At 32.3% G+C, this 13922-nt stretch overlaps 1 protein-coding gene across 4 annotated transcripts in view; it reads right to left on the bottom strand.

Annotated features, from left to right (window-relative positions):
• Positions 1–13922, bottom strand: part of LOC111679332 (bromodomain adjacent to zinc finger domain protein 2B) — a 93852-nt gene that overhangs the window by 70512 nt on the left and 9418 nt on the right. For all 4 annotated transcript variants that reach the window (XM_046954904.1, XM_046954907.1, XM_046954906.1 and 1 more), the window contains exon 3: positions 8020–8310. The gene's annotated coding sequence lies outside the window, so the exon portion shown is untranslated. The remainder of the gene's footprint in view (positions 1–8019; positions 8311–13922) is intronic.

Below are 13922 nucleotides of genomic sequence, written 5' to 3' on the forward strand. Positions count from 1 at the left end.
TCTATCTATCTATCTATCTATCTATCTATCTATCTATCTATCTATCTATCTATCTATCTATCTATGTATCTATTTATCTATCTATCTCTCTATCTATCTATCTATCTATCTATCTATTTATCTAACTATCTAACTTACTAACTAACTAACTAACTAACTAACTAATTAACTAACTAACTAATTAACTAACTAACTAACTAACTAATTAAATAACTAACTAATTAACTAACTAACTAATTAACTAACTAATTAACTAACTAACTAACTAACTAACTAACTAACTAACTAACTGACTAACTAACTAACTAACTAACTAACTATCTATCTATCTATCTATCTATCTATCTATCTATCTATCTATCTATCTATCTATCTATCTATCTATCTATCTATCTATCTATCTATCTATCTATCTATCTATTTATCTATCTATCTATTTATCTATCTATCTATCTATCTATCTATCTATCTATCTATCTATCTATCTATCTATCTATCTATCTATCTATCTATCTATCTATCTATCTATCTATCTATCTATCTATCTATCTACCTATTTATCTAACTAACTAACTAACCAACTAACTAACTATCTAAAAAACATTGGATCTTACCCTTTACCTTTACCCATTACCTCGAAAATTGGCTTTCGTATGGTCCATAGAGACCTTGAAAGCCTCGGGCTTTGCATGTCTGAAATGCCGTTTCAGCGCTTTATACATATAATAATTTCTTTCTGAAATTATGAATAATCCAAACACGATAACTCGAAACGTAACACAGATCGAATGAGAAGTTCGGCTAACCATCCAAAGACAAAATATTAATGGCGAAAAGGTAATTCACTGTCTGCATTAGGAGGAACCAATAGGGTGCTATCTCTTATGAGCTAATGAGACCAAATTTTTTGATTCATTTGTAGACCAAACTTTTTGATTGATTTATTTAACAAACCAAGTTTTTTAAATTTTTTTGTGAATTTAAAGTAAATGTGTGGGATTTTTATATCAAGTATTTATTTCATATTTTATTCTTTATTTGGAGTTCTTTTTTTTTGTTACAACATTAAGCAGCTTAATGTTACGGTCAATGACCAACTTAAATGAAAAAAAAGAGTATCAAGTGTTAAATACGAAAAAAAACTATAACTACAAAACTCAAGTATTTTATATAACAATTTCGTATCTCTAAAAAACATCTACATTTGTATGTAGTGGAATATTTCCGAAAAGAATACTATTTAAAAAATAAATATGTTAAAACGTTTTTGTTGTTTTCTTATTCAAAAAAATCTCTAATTAATCAATTGTACGTGCATTTATGGAATTTCATGGCAACACACGACCACACCCTCCTCTATGTTGCTTTCTTTTCTATAATAATAGAACAAATATCAAGAAACAGATGTGATAATTTCAATAGTTTGTCGTCTGTTTATTATTTTGGCAAAAGAATTTATCAATTACCTTATTTGATGGGTTAACACTTACCCATTTTTATGAAAATTAATCAAGATTTAAATAATATTTAAAAAAAATTTTAGAAATAGTGGTTAGTTTGGTGTGTTAAGCTTTTTGAGAAAGTTTATCAACAGGTGTGCAGTTTAAATGAAATTTAAATTTGCACAAAAATTAACTAACAACTTAACTGGGAGTAATTAAGATATTACCCAAACCGCCAAATGTATGGCAGGTTTTGAAATATGTATCTTATAGACTATTTAAAAATTATTTAACTTAAAATTCATAACATACATACATATACTTAAGTGTAACATCAAATATAATTGGAATTTTCGGGTATGCAAATGAAAATGTTGAGTTACAAGTTATAAAGGAACACGCAACATTCAACTGGACTTAATATTTTTAATTTTATTAAACATAAATATAAATCAAATCAATTATAAAAACATTTCTCCTTCAATTTCTTTTCAACACTCCTCAACCTATTTTTGTGTAATAATCATAATGATGATTATGATGATTATCTAACATTTAACTCAAAACACTATTACAAAGTTTACAGTTTTCAGTAGTTAACCCGTCAGAAAACAAATAAAAAAAGTTAAGTAATTGTAAGTCTTATATTTATGAAATATCCCGGCAATGCTTGATGAGATTTACAGCTGTTCTAGGTCAGTTCTAGTTCAATTCTAGTTCAGTTCTAGTTCAGTTCTAGTTCAGTTCTAGTTCAGTTCTAGTTAAGTTCTAGTTAAGTTCTAGTTCAGTTCTAGTTCAGTTCTAGTTCAGTTCTAGTTCAGTTCTAGTTCAGTTCTAGTTCAGTTCTAGTTCAGTTCTAGTTCAGTTCTAGTTCAGTTCTAGTTCAGTTCTAGTTCAGTTCTAGTTCAGTTCTAGTTCAGTTCTAGTTCAGTTCTAGTTCAGTTCTACTTCAGTTCTAGTTCAGTTCTAGTTCAGTTCTAGTTCAGTTCTAGTTCAGTTCTAGTTCAGTTCTAGTTCAGTTCTAGTTCAGTTCTAGTTCAGTTCTAGTTCAGTTCTAGTTCAGTTCTAGTTCAGTTCTAGTTCAGTTCTAGTTCAGTTCTAGTTCAGTTCTAGTTCAGTTCTAATTCAGTTCTAGTTCAGTTCTGTTCTAGTTCAGTTCTAGTTCAGTTCTAGTTCAGTTCTAGTTCAGTTCTAGTTCAGTTCTAGTTCAGTTCTAGTTCAGTTCTAGTTCAGTTCTAGTTCAGTTCTAGTTCAGTTCTAGTTCAGTTCTAGTTCAGTTCTAGTTCAGTTCTAGTTCAGTTCTAGTTCAGTTCTAGTTCAGTTCTAGTTCAGTTCTAGTTCAGTTCTAGTTCAGTTCTAGTTCATTCTAGTTCAGTTCTAGTTCAGTTCTAGTTCAGTTCTAGTTCAGTTCTAGTTCAGTTCTAGTTCAGTTCTAGTTCAGTTCTAGTTCAGTTCTAGTTCAGTTCTAGTTCAGTTCTAGTTCAGTTCTAGTTCAGTTCTAGTTCAGTTCTAGTTCAGTTCTAGTTCAGTTCTAGTTCAGTCTAGTTCAGTTCTAGTTCAGTTCTAGTTCAGTTCTAGTTCAGTTCTAGTTCAGTTCTAGTTCAGTTCTAGTTCAGTTCTAGTTCAGTTCTAGTTCAGTTCTAGTTCAGTTCTAGTTCAGTTCTAGTTCAGTTCTAGTTCAGTTCTAGTTCAGTTCTAGTTCAGTTCTAGTTCAGTTCTAGTTCAGTTCTAGTTCAGTTCTAGTTCAGTTCTAGTTCAGTTCTAGTTCAGTTCTAGTTCAGTTCTAGTTCAGTTCTAGTTCAGTTCTAGTTCAGTTCTAGTTCAGTTCTAGTTCAGTTCTAGTTCAGTTCTAGTTCAGTTCTAGTTCAGTTCTAGTTCAGTTCTAGTTCAGTTCTAGTTCAGTTCTAGTACAGTTCTACTTTACTTCTAGTTCAGTTCTAAAAAGGTTTTAATGACTCTCTGCAAAACTACGAGGAAGTCATGACATAAAACTCCACACAACTTTTAAGTGCAAGGAGCGAGCAAACGTTAACTAAACAACTACTTCTGGATTAATTGTGGCAGAGAAATGACACTACACTGCTAAAGCATTTTGGTGTGACAGCGTCAGCTTTTAGCAACACTGTACAGCAATTTACAACTTTGTCAAAATTTTAAGTTTGACCTTTTTCTGTTAGGTGAACGGAAGGGGTGTAGTACTTAGAGATTTTAGGAAAATTATCTTACAGCTTTTCTTGTTGTCATTCTGTAAACAGCCACATCTGTTTGTTGCGATAGTTTGTGTTCGCTGGATATCAAGGAAGAAGGGTTGGTTGTTTAGAATATTTGTATGTATATATTTTACAAATACATATGTTCGTTCGTTAAGTTCGGATGGTTAAACGGTTGTTTGCATTAAATATTTGTTACATTGTTGCCAAGTTTATTAAAATTGTTGTGTGTGAACACACTTCTGGTATTTCAATGCAACAGCAGCAGCAACAACGACAACAATACCAAGCAGCCACAGCAACATTAAGATTCGTTCTCTAAAATGTATCTGTAATGCTTATTATGTTTAAGATTGCTGCTCGCTTTTGCAACAGTAATATAAGTTGATAATGGTTTCAATGTTTGAATCTTATATTATGTGAACGATATGTATTTCTTATTCTTATACAAATTTTGTCAGTTGTTGTTAGAATATAGCATCTTCAGTTTGAAATATTGACTCTTCTGTGTTCCGCTGCTGAGATACATTTGAAAACGAGTGCAACCATCCACACTTTTGATTTCTTTCTGCTTGTTATTGATGCCATAGAAGATGAACATTTCTTCATATTTTTCTTTCTTTCTTTGCGAGGGCTCCACTTAATTTCTTTATGCCCATTTACTTACCCCGCTCAACATCAATATTCAACGAATGTGTAGAAAAATATCATGTCCAAAACAAAAATCATGATATTAAATGAGTCAGATGTTTTAAGGACTTAATTAAACGCTTTTGTTTATTCAATATAAGGCCATATGAACTCCAAAATTCTGTTCTAGTTCAGTTCTAGTTCTGTTCTAGTTCAATTCTAGTTCAGTTCTAGTTCAGTTCTAGTTCAGTTCTAGTTCAGTTCTAGTTCAGTTCTAGTTCAGTTCTAGTTCAGTTCTAGTTCAGTTCTAGTTCAGTTCTAGTTCAGTTCTAGTTCAGTTCTAGTTCAGTTCTAGTTCAGTTCTAGTTCAGTTCTAGTTCAGTTCTAGTTCAGTTCTAGTTCAGTTCTAGTTCAGTTCTAGTTCAGTTCTAGTTCAGTTCTAGTTCAGTTCTAGTTCAGTTCTAGTTCAGTTCTAGTTCAGTTCTAGTTCAGTTCTAGTTCAGTTCTAGTTCAGTTCTAGTTCTAGTTCAGTTCTAGTTCAGTTCTAGTTCAGTTCTAGTTCAGTTCTAGTTTCAGTTCTAGTTCAGTTCTAGTTCAGTTCTAGTTCAGTTCTAGTTCAGTTTCTAGTTCAGTTCTAGTTCAGTTCTAGTTCAGTTCTAGTTCAGTTCTAGTTCAGTTCTAGTTCAGTTCTAGTTCAGTTCTCTAGTTCAGTTCTAGTTCAGTTCTAGTTCAGTTCTAGTTCAGTTCTAGTTCAGTTCTAGTTCAGTTCTAGTTCAGTTCTAGTTCAGTTCTAGTTCAGTTCTAGTTCAGTTCTAGTTCAGTTCTAGTTCAGTTCTAGTTCAGTTCTAGTTCTGTTCTAGTTCTGTTCTAGTTCTGTTCTAGTTCTGTTCTAGTTCTGTTCTAGTTCTGTTCTAGTTCTGTTCTAGTTCTGTTCTAGTTCTGTTCTAGTTCTGTTCTAGTTCTGTTCTAGTTCTGTTCTAGTTCTGTTCTAGTTCTGTTCTAGTTCTGTTCTAGTTCTGTTCTAGTTCTGTTCTAGTTCTGTTCTAGTTCTGTTCTAGTTCCGTTCTAGTTCTGTACTAGTTCTGTTCTAGTTCTGTTCTAGTTCTGTTCTAGTTCTGTTCTAGTTCTGTTCTAGTTCTGTTCTAGTTCTGTTTTAGTTCTGTTCTAGTTCTGTTCTAGTTCTGTTCTAGTTCTGTTCTAGTTCTGTTCTAGTTCTGTTCTAGTTCTGTTCTAGTTCTGTTCTAGTTCTGTTCTAGTTCTATTTTAGTTCAGTTCTAGTTCAGTTCTAGTACTGTTCTAGTTCTGTTCTAGTTCTATTCTAGTTCTGTCTTAAATGTATTAAATCTTTCAAGTTACTTGCAAACTTAATACACACCAAGAGAAAACTACGAAGGACATACATTCATTCCAAAACAGAACTAACCAGCCAAGCAACTCACACCTCAACTTATACGAGTATGAATGATAAAAAAAACCCCAAAAAATGAAGAAAAAAATATGTATGAAAAAAAAACTAAATAAAGGAATTTAACGACGTATGTATGAATGTAAAAAATCTACATATACATACATAAATATAACAAGTATCTGTGTAGATTTGTACATGTGTATGCATGTATCTATGCATATCATTCACAGTCTGTACACTTATGTTTTTACATTGTAGATATGAATGTATATTTTATCATCATTTTACTTTTGTTGGAGTAAAAAAAAAAAAAACAAAAAACAAAAACAATTGCAGTCAACAGAAATTGCAACAGCGGCATCATTGGCAGCAACATCAGTAGCGTCACTACAACTAAAGCAAAGTTTCAATAAATATCGTTGTTGGTTGTTCCTGTTGCTAGTGAACAGTTTGAGAGAGTTAAACATACGTGTATCTATGTGTGTCTGTCTGTCTGTCTGTCAGTCTTTGTGTAAGGACGCTTTTTTCCTTCTTCTTCTAGAGTTCACGTCAAATGTACATGTGAACAACATTGAATGGATTCTTTAAAGTAGAGTTGCACTCATTTTGTTGTCGTTGTTGTTTTGGTATTTAAAAAAGGTAGTTTTTTTCCTCCTTTTGTGCCTGTTGTTGTAGATGATTTTATTTTAGTCAGTGGGTTTACAGTAGTTTTAGAAATATATTTTGAAAAACAACAACTGTTGTTAGTGTTAGAAAAAAAGTAATTTTTCTTTAATTTTAAAATCTTACAGTATCATTCCTAGTCTTAAACTATAGTTAAATTACAATATTTTCTAATTTCGTTCCACTGTATTATGTGCTTGATAATTCCTTTTTTTCTTTATTCCCTTTCATATGCTTTACAGAGGCAAAATATTGTAAAGATGATGAGGATGATTTTGTATTATTTTTTTTTTTTTTCTTTTTTATTGTCATTGTTTCAGAAAAATAACAACATATCCAGATATATGGGGTGTTTTTACATTTTAACCTGCTTGTGCTTCTCTACTGCCATTAACCAACTCGTGCCCTCCACAGTAGTGCAGCAACAATATCCACTTTAAAATTGTTTTTGTTACAATAAAAACAAATATTTTACAAAAAAAATTACAGCAAATACATGAGTGCAAGTAAATTTTCCAGTTTAACAAAGAATCAATGGATCCTTTTTAAGAAGTATTTTCCCAAAACCCTGAGAATCTGTAAATTAAGTGCATTTAACATTAAATGATATTTAAAGGCTATAGAGTTAATAGTATAGACTTGTCTTTAGTCATGATCATGATCGTCAAGACTATAGAATGTTCAAGTCTATAGTCTAGTCTAAATGTAGTTATATAATCAAAACTATACACACGCCTGTAGCGAAATCTATGGTACAGTCTTGTCTTAAGACTGTTTTACAATCAATATTGTAGATTGTTGCATACAAACTCTATAGTAAAAACTTGAGCCTTCTAGCTCCTCTTTAGGAGCTGGCTAAATCATTTTCGCATCTATATGGACCGAGAATATTTATAGAAATAACCGTTATATTAATAAGTATTTCTCTACAATACCCAAAAGCCGAAAAAAATGTTGTTTTGTTTAAGCCCAGCAGTTCGACAAAGAGTCAATGCATACGAAAAAGACAGTAATTTCTACTAATAGATACCCACCTGGATGATCGTAATTCGTATGTTTTGGGTCATTCGTCATGAATGTACCCTTTGTAATCGAGAATGATGACAGTCGTCACTTTAGTGTCCCCTTTGTAAGCGGGAGCGGAGACAGTCGTCTCTTTACTGTCCTCAAGTAACCTAGAGATTATACTCTTAAAAGTTGTTTATTGTTGTACTTCCATCAATCGTCTCTTTACTGTCTTTTTGTAGTGTGTAGAGTGACGATTGACTTCCTCGTAGGACAATCCCATGTTAAAATGGTCGGTCACTTGGGTAGGCAGGTGGCTAGATGCCACCACAAGTGGTAGGTTAAGTGGTCAGTTCGGGACTGTCCCGTCAAACTGCTGGGAGACTTAACTGTTGAAAATACATATACATACATACTCATACACATAAATACATATGTTATATATAATTGTATATCGTACCACATGTATAAATTATTACATTGTATGTATATATGTACATAATTTTAAATACTCGTTTTTACACTGTAAATTTTACCATATTTATAACATTATAAATGATAAACTAAAAGTGATACATATTTATAACTAAATGAATAGATACAATAACAACAACGAAAAAAATAAAAAAACAAGAATTGTACAATTCGCGTGCTAACTTACCTCTTAACGTGTGCGTCGGTAATGTGCGTCTGTCTACTGCCACCACTGTGTGAACAGTTGTTGTATGATAGTTTTAAGGTAAAATGCGCATTGAATCTACATTAAAATCAAGCAACCAAACACCAGAGCTACTCGTAATAATACTCTTCCATTCAACTGCACATTTGTAATAATTTTTTTTTTGTTGTCTTCCAATATATTTCTATGGCTGTGTTCAAAGCAGAGTTGGCTTGTCGAAGGCCCGCCACAAATTGTTTGGAACTAGTTACTTTTAAATCGATTAAAGAGAATCTGTTAAAAAAAAGAAGAAAATATTGTAATTTTTTGTTTAATTTTAGAATGAAGCTTACAGTTTCTGTTCTAGTTCAGTTCTAGTTCAGTTCTAGTTCAATTCTAGTTCAGTTCTAGTTCAGTTCTAGTTCAGTTCTAGTTCAGTTCTAGTTCAGTTCTAGTTCAGTTCTAGTTCAGTTCTAGTTCAGTTCTAGTTCAGTGCTAGTTTAATTCTTATTTTATTTCATTTCTAAAGTGGATATATATTTTACTCATTTATTTTAAAAGTTTTCATCTCCCTGTTTTAAATATGTTTCTATAGCAAATACTAAAAAATATATATAATTTCTTGTTGTTTTTCTTAAATTTAATTCATTTTATTTCCTTTCGTTCCGCTTTATGGTTTTTTATTCTTTATATGAATTAATTTGACTTTATAGTGCGTAAGAATTAATCTGATAAATTATTTTTCTGTAAAAAAAAAATTAGCACATGGTTTTTATAAAACATTGTATTGTGGTTTATTAAATATTCGATTGCAAACAATTTAAAGCGAATTTTAATAATTTTAACTAGCGTTTAGCACAAACAATTAGCATAAATAATTACTATTACACATTCTAGCCCGTAAAATGGAGTGTATTTTTTTATACAATAACATTTCTTTTTAAACATTGTCCCACAAAATGTGACACAAGTCAAAACCTATTTATAACATTATATCTTCTGTCATAATAAACGCTGCTAGACATTATTATAAATTTATTCAACACTTTTTTTTTGGTGATATAAGATATGTCAATAGAGGATATAAGTGTGTAAGTATTTTGTGGTTTATCTCAATCAATCTTAATCTTTAAAATCAAGTACATAGTTGAAAAAAAAGTTTTAACTGGTTTCGATTTAATGACAATAATAAAGTTATAATAAAAATAATTTTCCCACGTTTAAGGAAAATTTTACTATAAATAAACTTTTAATAAAATAAATTTAAACTTTTGCTGTGTATCTTTCTTAATCGATAAATAGCTAATGGCTTTATTTATGTATACACTCACACTTTTGCACGAATACACAAACATTAGGGAGGCGATCAAAAAAGAATTTGAATAATTAAAAACAATTGTTTTATTTTAGTTTCCAAAATCACTTGTGTTAGTTTTTATAAATTTGTTTTAGGGGCCATCCTAATACACATTTGCTCTTATACAAATTCAAATAAAATTTACTCTCTCCTTGTTAGATAAATCCAAATTAAAATACGACAAAATCACATAAATATGTAAGAATATATTTTTACGTATTCAGGAAACAACTATGAGAAAATAATTAGCACAATATGGGAATAAATGTATACGAGTTATAACTATATCTGTAAAGCATTCATATACATATGTAGTTATTATTTGATCGTTTTGAAATAAACCGAGCATTATATGGCTTTGAAGGAAATTTCGACGATTCAAATAACTGCGACCAATTTGTGGCATTTGAAAAAGATAAGTTAGTTAGTTAGTTTGATACATATATACATCAAATCCGAAGAAATGTACCTAGGCCTCTATCGGACGTGTTGTGCGCTCCTTTACCGGTGCGACAGGTGGGAATCGAACCCACCACCTCCGGTATAGCAGACTAGAACACTAACCTACCGGAGGCCACTGAAAAAGATAAAGTATTTCGATAATTTTCCGAAGATAATGATAACATTGGCCTATGATAAGAGTCTTCAATAATAGTCCGATGTCTATATAGAGGGAAAGAGAAGGGAAAAAAGAAACATACCCGCCTGGTACGAACTTGACATTAAAATGTTTATTATTTTTCAATAACATACGTTATTAAATTATATACATACGACAACACTGTTGAGAATGCAACAATATTGAGAATTGCAACGTTGTCAACATTGCAACAATTCGTTGCCGAAATCTCATTTTTATACACATCCGTTGTCTAAATGTCAACAAACGTGGTAAGCTCATTATTAGCAAATACGTTGTCAATAGTAAGTGACAACGTTGCGTTGTCATGTTGACATATTGTTGTCCTACGTATGTACATATATATATTGACAGGATTGTCAAGGGTTTTAACGTGAGTACCTGCCTTGACGGCCTTATTTCACGGTGGTCTTTTTCATCCACTGGGTAGACTTAAGAACGGTCTACCATCGCCCCTTTCTTCTTCATTGAAGAACGCAGGTGGCAATTTTTGTACATTGGTTCTGACCGGTCAATGCAAAAGTACTTTGCTGGAGTACTCGAGCTATCTAATCTCTTGATCATTGGATGGATTCTATTGATTCGGCAACTGCACCTAGAGACGTAACCGATAGACCGTAGTACGATCCATCAATAAGCCGTGGACATTGTTCTTACTCACAGGGACACACTGGGGTAATTCTGATATGAACAGAGTAAACTCTGAACATATCAAGACAAGGAAGGAAAATTCAATGGTATCAAATGTCATTCAATCCAGCACACATCTCATTTATACACACACATTCAAAAGAGAAAAACATACGACAGATTCATTATAGGTATACGGGTGGACGAGGCCCGCCGTACCCCACATTCATCCCGTACCATATACAATTAATTTCCAACGCTTAGTCCCACAGTCAATCAACTGTGGGGTATCTGTTGTTTTCGGCAACAGCACCGAACTTATCCCGAAATATTGACTATTAACATGCATCAGACTCTTAACCGCCACTTACTCTTCCTGAAGGAACCTCAACCAACTGAACAGCCAGGACATAGTCCTGCGGGCAACTGGTCACCCGTGGTACCAGATTATGTGGTCCTCTGGTCTGACCTCTGGCACTAAACCAAGCAGTAGACTGTAACCAATTTTTCAGTCCCGGTCAGACTGTAGGTATTGGCCACCTCTTTATACCCCAAGATTGCAATAACACCAAGGCGGAGATCTCGCCAAGGTAACATGCCCCGGGGGGAATATATACTTTGACAACGGATGTTAATGAAAAATTATAATCTTGATTGACACTTTGGTGTCAATTTCTTTTTTCCCCCCTGTGTACAAATTCATTTGGGCAGCTGAATCTTGGATAAGATTGTATGCTAATGATGAGCCTATTAGTTGCGATCTTGTACACGTTTTCCCATTAAATTTATCGATAAATGGAAAACAAGTAAAAAGTTATAGTCGGGCGAGACCGATCATATAATACCCTACACCTGAATACGAATAAAATTGGATTTAATTTTCATAATAAAGCAGATAAGTTGAATTGTACCTTGGCTTTACATATACCCTAGGCATTTATTGTTTAATAGAACCGTGCATATTTAAGTTAAATTTTGAGGGGGGGGCTTTTTATAGGGCAAAGGACCCTATAATTATAAAGTTCATGAAGGTCATCGAGGCTAGTATAAAACTTGGTTTTGCAGCTTTTTGTCGAGATACGAGTATATTAAACATAATAATGAATTTAATAGCTCTATTCATCGGGTTCAGTTGTATGGGTGCTACGTGAAATAGTGGATAAATCTTAACCATTTTCAACAGGCTTCGTCTACGGCCCCATAAAATATCATGTGAATTATCTCCAAAATTACGTCCGGTAGTTCGATTACAAGGTTTACAAGCCCTATTTGGGGGTTCGGGGGCTAGGTGAAATAATGGACCGATTTTAACTATTTTCATAGACTTCGTTCCTGGGTCAATAACATATCATGTACCATATTTCATTGAAATGTCTTCAAAATTGCGGCCTGTAGTTTGATTACAAGGTTTACATGGACGGACATAGCTAAATCGACTCGAAATATGATTCTGAGCCGATTGGTATACTTAATGGTGGATATAGGACCAATATTATTGTGCATTTATACTAAAGTGGTGTATGGTATAAAAAATTTTTAAACTATCCCGAGGAGATAGTTAAAAACTCATCGGAATTGTCAAGTTTAATAGATGATGGAGTGTTCAGAGCTTTGAAGGTCTAAAAAGTCAAATGGTTGATGATTATTATCCTAATTATTACTAAATCCACCCATTGCATTCGGACCACTATATTTTTCTCACCAACTGTTAATAACTACACAAATAGATACTTTTAAATGTTGTAGATTGGAAATACTTTTTGTTTTGTTGTCAGTAAATATTGCGAATATCGTAAGGCTACATACATACAGACAGACACTAATATTTGAAAATATTTTACCATTTATTCAAATTCATTTATACCTAGGAAACACAAACATACATATTTACAAATGTACAAATACATATACATTTCCCCCAGCAGATTTTCAAGGAGTCAATGTATTTTTATTTTCAAAAATTTTAATTCTTTTAAATCTTTTGCACTCTTTTATTATGCAAATACTATAGTAATAGCTACTTGCGAAGAAGTCTAACGAACTGCAGGGTTACAACATAAAAAAACATATAAATAACAACAACAACAAAAACTACAATACGATATTGCCATCTATCAATCGATTATTTTTTTTTGTTATTGTTGTTTTCTTTGTGCAAATAAAAGTAAAATGACTAAAATGTTGAATCGGTATGAATCGAATGTTGCAGTTGCTGTCATTGTTGTTGTCGTTGTTGGTTTAAATATGTTGTTGTTGCTATTGAATTCGGCGACTGTGCGAGGGTATAGAGTAGAGATCAAACAAACAAACAAATACACATTCAATCGTAAAAAGTTCGTGAATGTCGCAATTTTCATTTTTCCATCAATTGCTCTTATTGTACGGTTTTCAATATTGTTAGTGTTGTTGTTGATGACTTTTTTTATTTTCCTTCAGCAATTGTTGTTGCTTTTGTTTGTCTCTATATAGACACATATAAACAAAAATATATTTTAAATGCGTGTAATAGCAAGAGACCTCACGATATTGATGGTACCAATGATGTGTGTAGTGTAATTTAGTGTCTGTGGATTGTGGAATTGGAAATGTTTAAATATAGTATGTACATTCTATGTGTATGTGAGTGAGCACCTCTGCTGAAGGTGATTCTTCCTATAGTAGTCAAAATTATGCATATACAAACACACATACAAACACATATCCATTATATAAATTTTGTTTATGAAAATCTTCTCCACCTGTTTTTCAACTGCACTTTTAGGAAACGTAAAAATCATATACAGCAGTTTTGATAGACAGACAAAACGAACAAAAAGGGAGTTGTTGAAACAAGAGAAACAAGAGTAAGGAAGTTAAAAGTCCACTTTACAAAAAACAAACAAAAATTTTAAAATCTACGAAATTATTTGGTTTATTATTAATAAAATTTTAGAAATTTTTTAGCTGATAAATGTTTGATTTATTAAGCCGACGGCATCACTGCATTTGCATGTTGCGTGAATGAATCATCACTCACAGCTGACTAAAAATTTCACTATATACCAGACTTTAGCCCTAACTATACACTAAACTAAAGAAAAAAGTCTAGACGATAGACTAGACGATAGACTGGACTATAGACGAGACTACAGACAGGACTATAGTCTAGACTAGACTAGACAGGACTATAGTCTAGACTAGACTAGACTATAGACTAGACTAGACTATAGACTAGACTAGACTAGACTATAGACTAGACTAGACTATAGACTAGACTAGACTATAGACTAGACTATAGAC

Source organism: Lucilia cuprina, chromosome 6 (assembly GCF_022045245.1).
Source record: "Lucilia cuprina isolate Lc7/37 chromosome 6, ASM2204524v1, whole genome shotgun sequence".
Taxonomy (NCBI): Eukaryota; Metazoa; Arthropoda; class Insecta; order Diptera; family Calliphoridae; genus Lucilia; species Lucilia cuprina.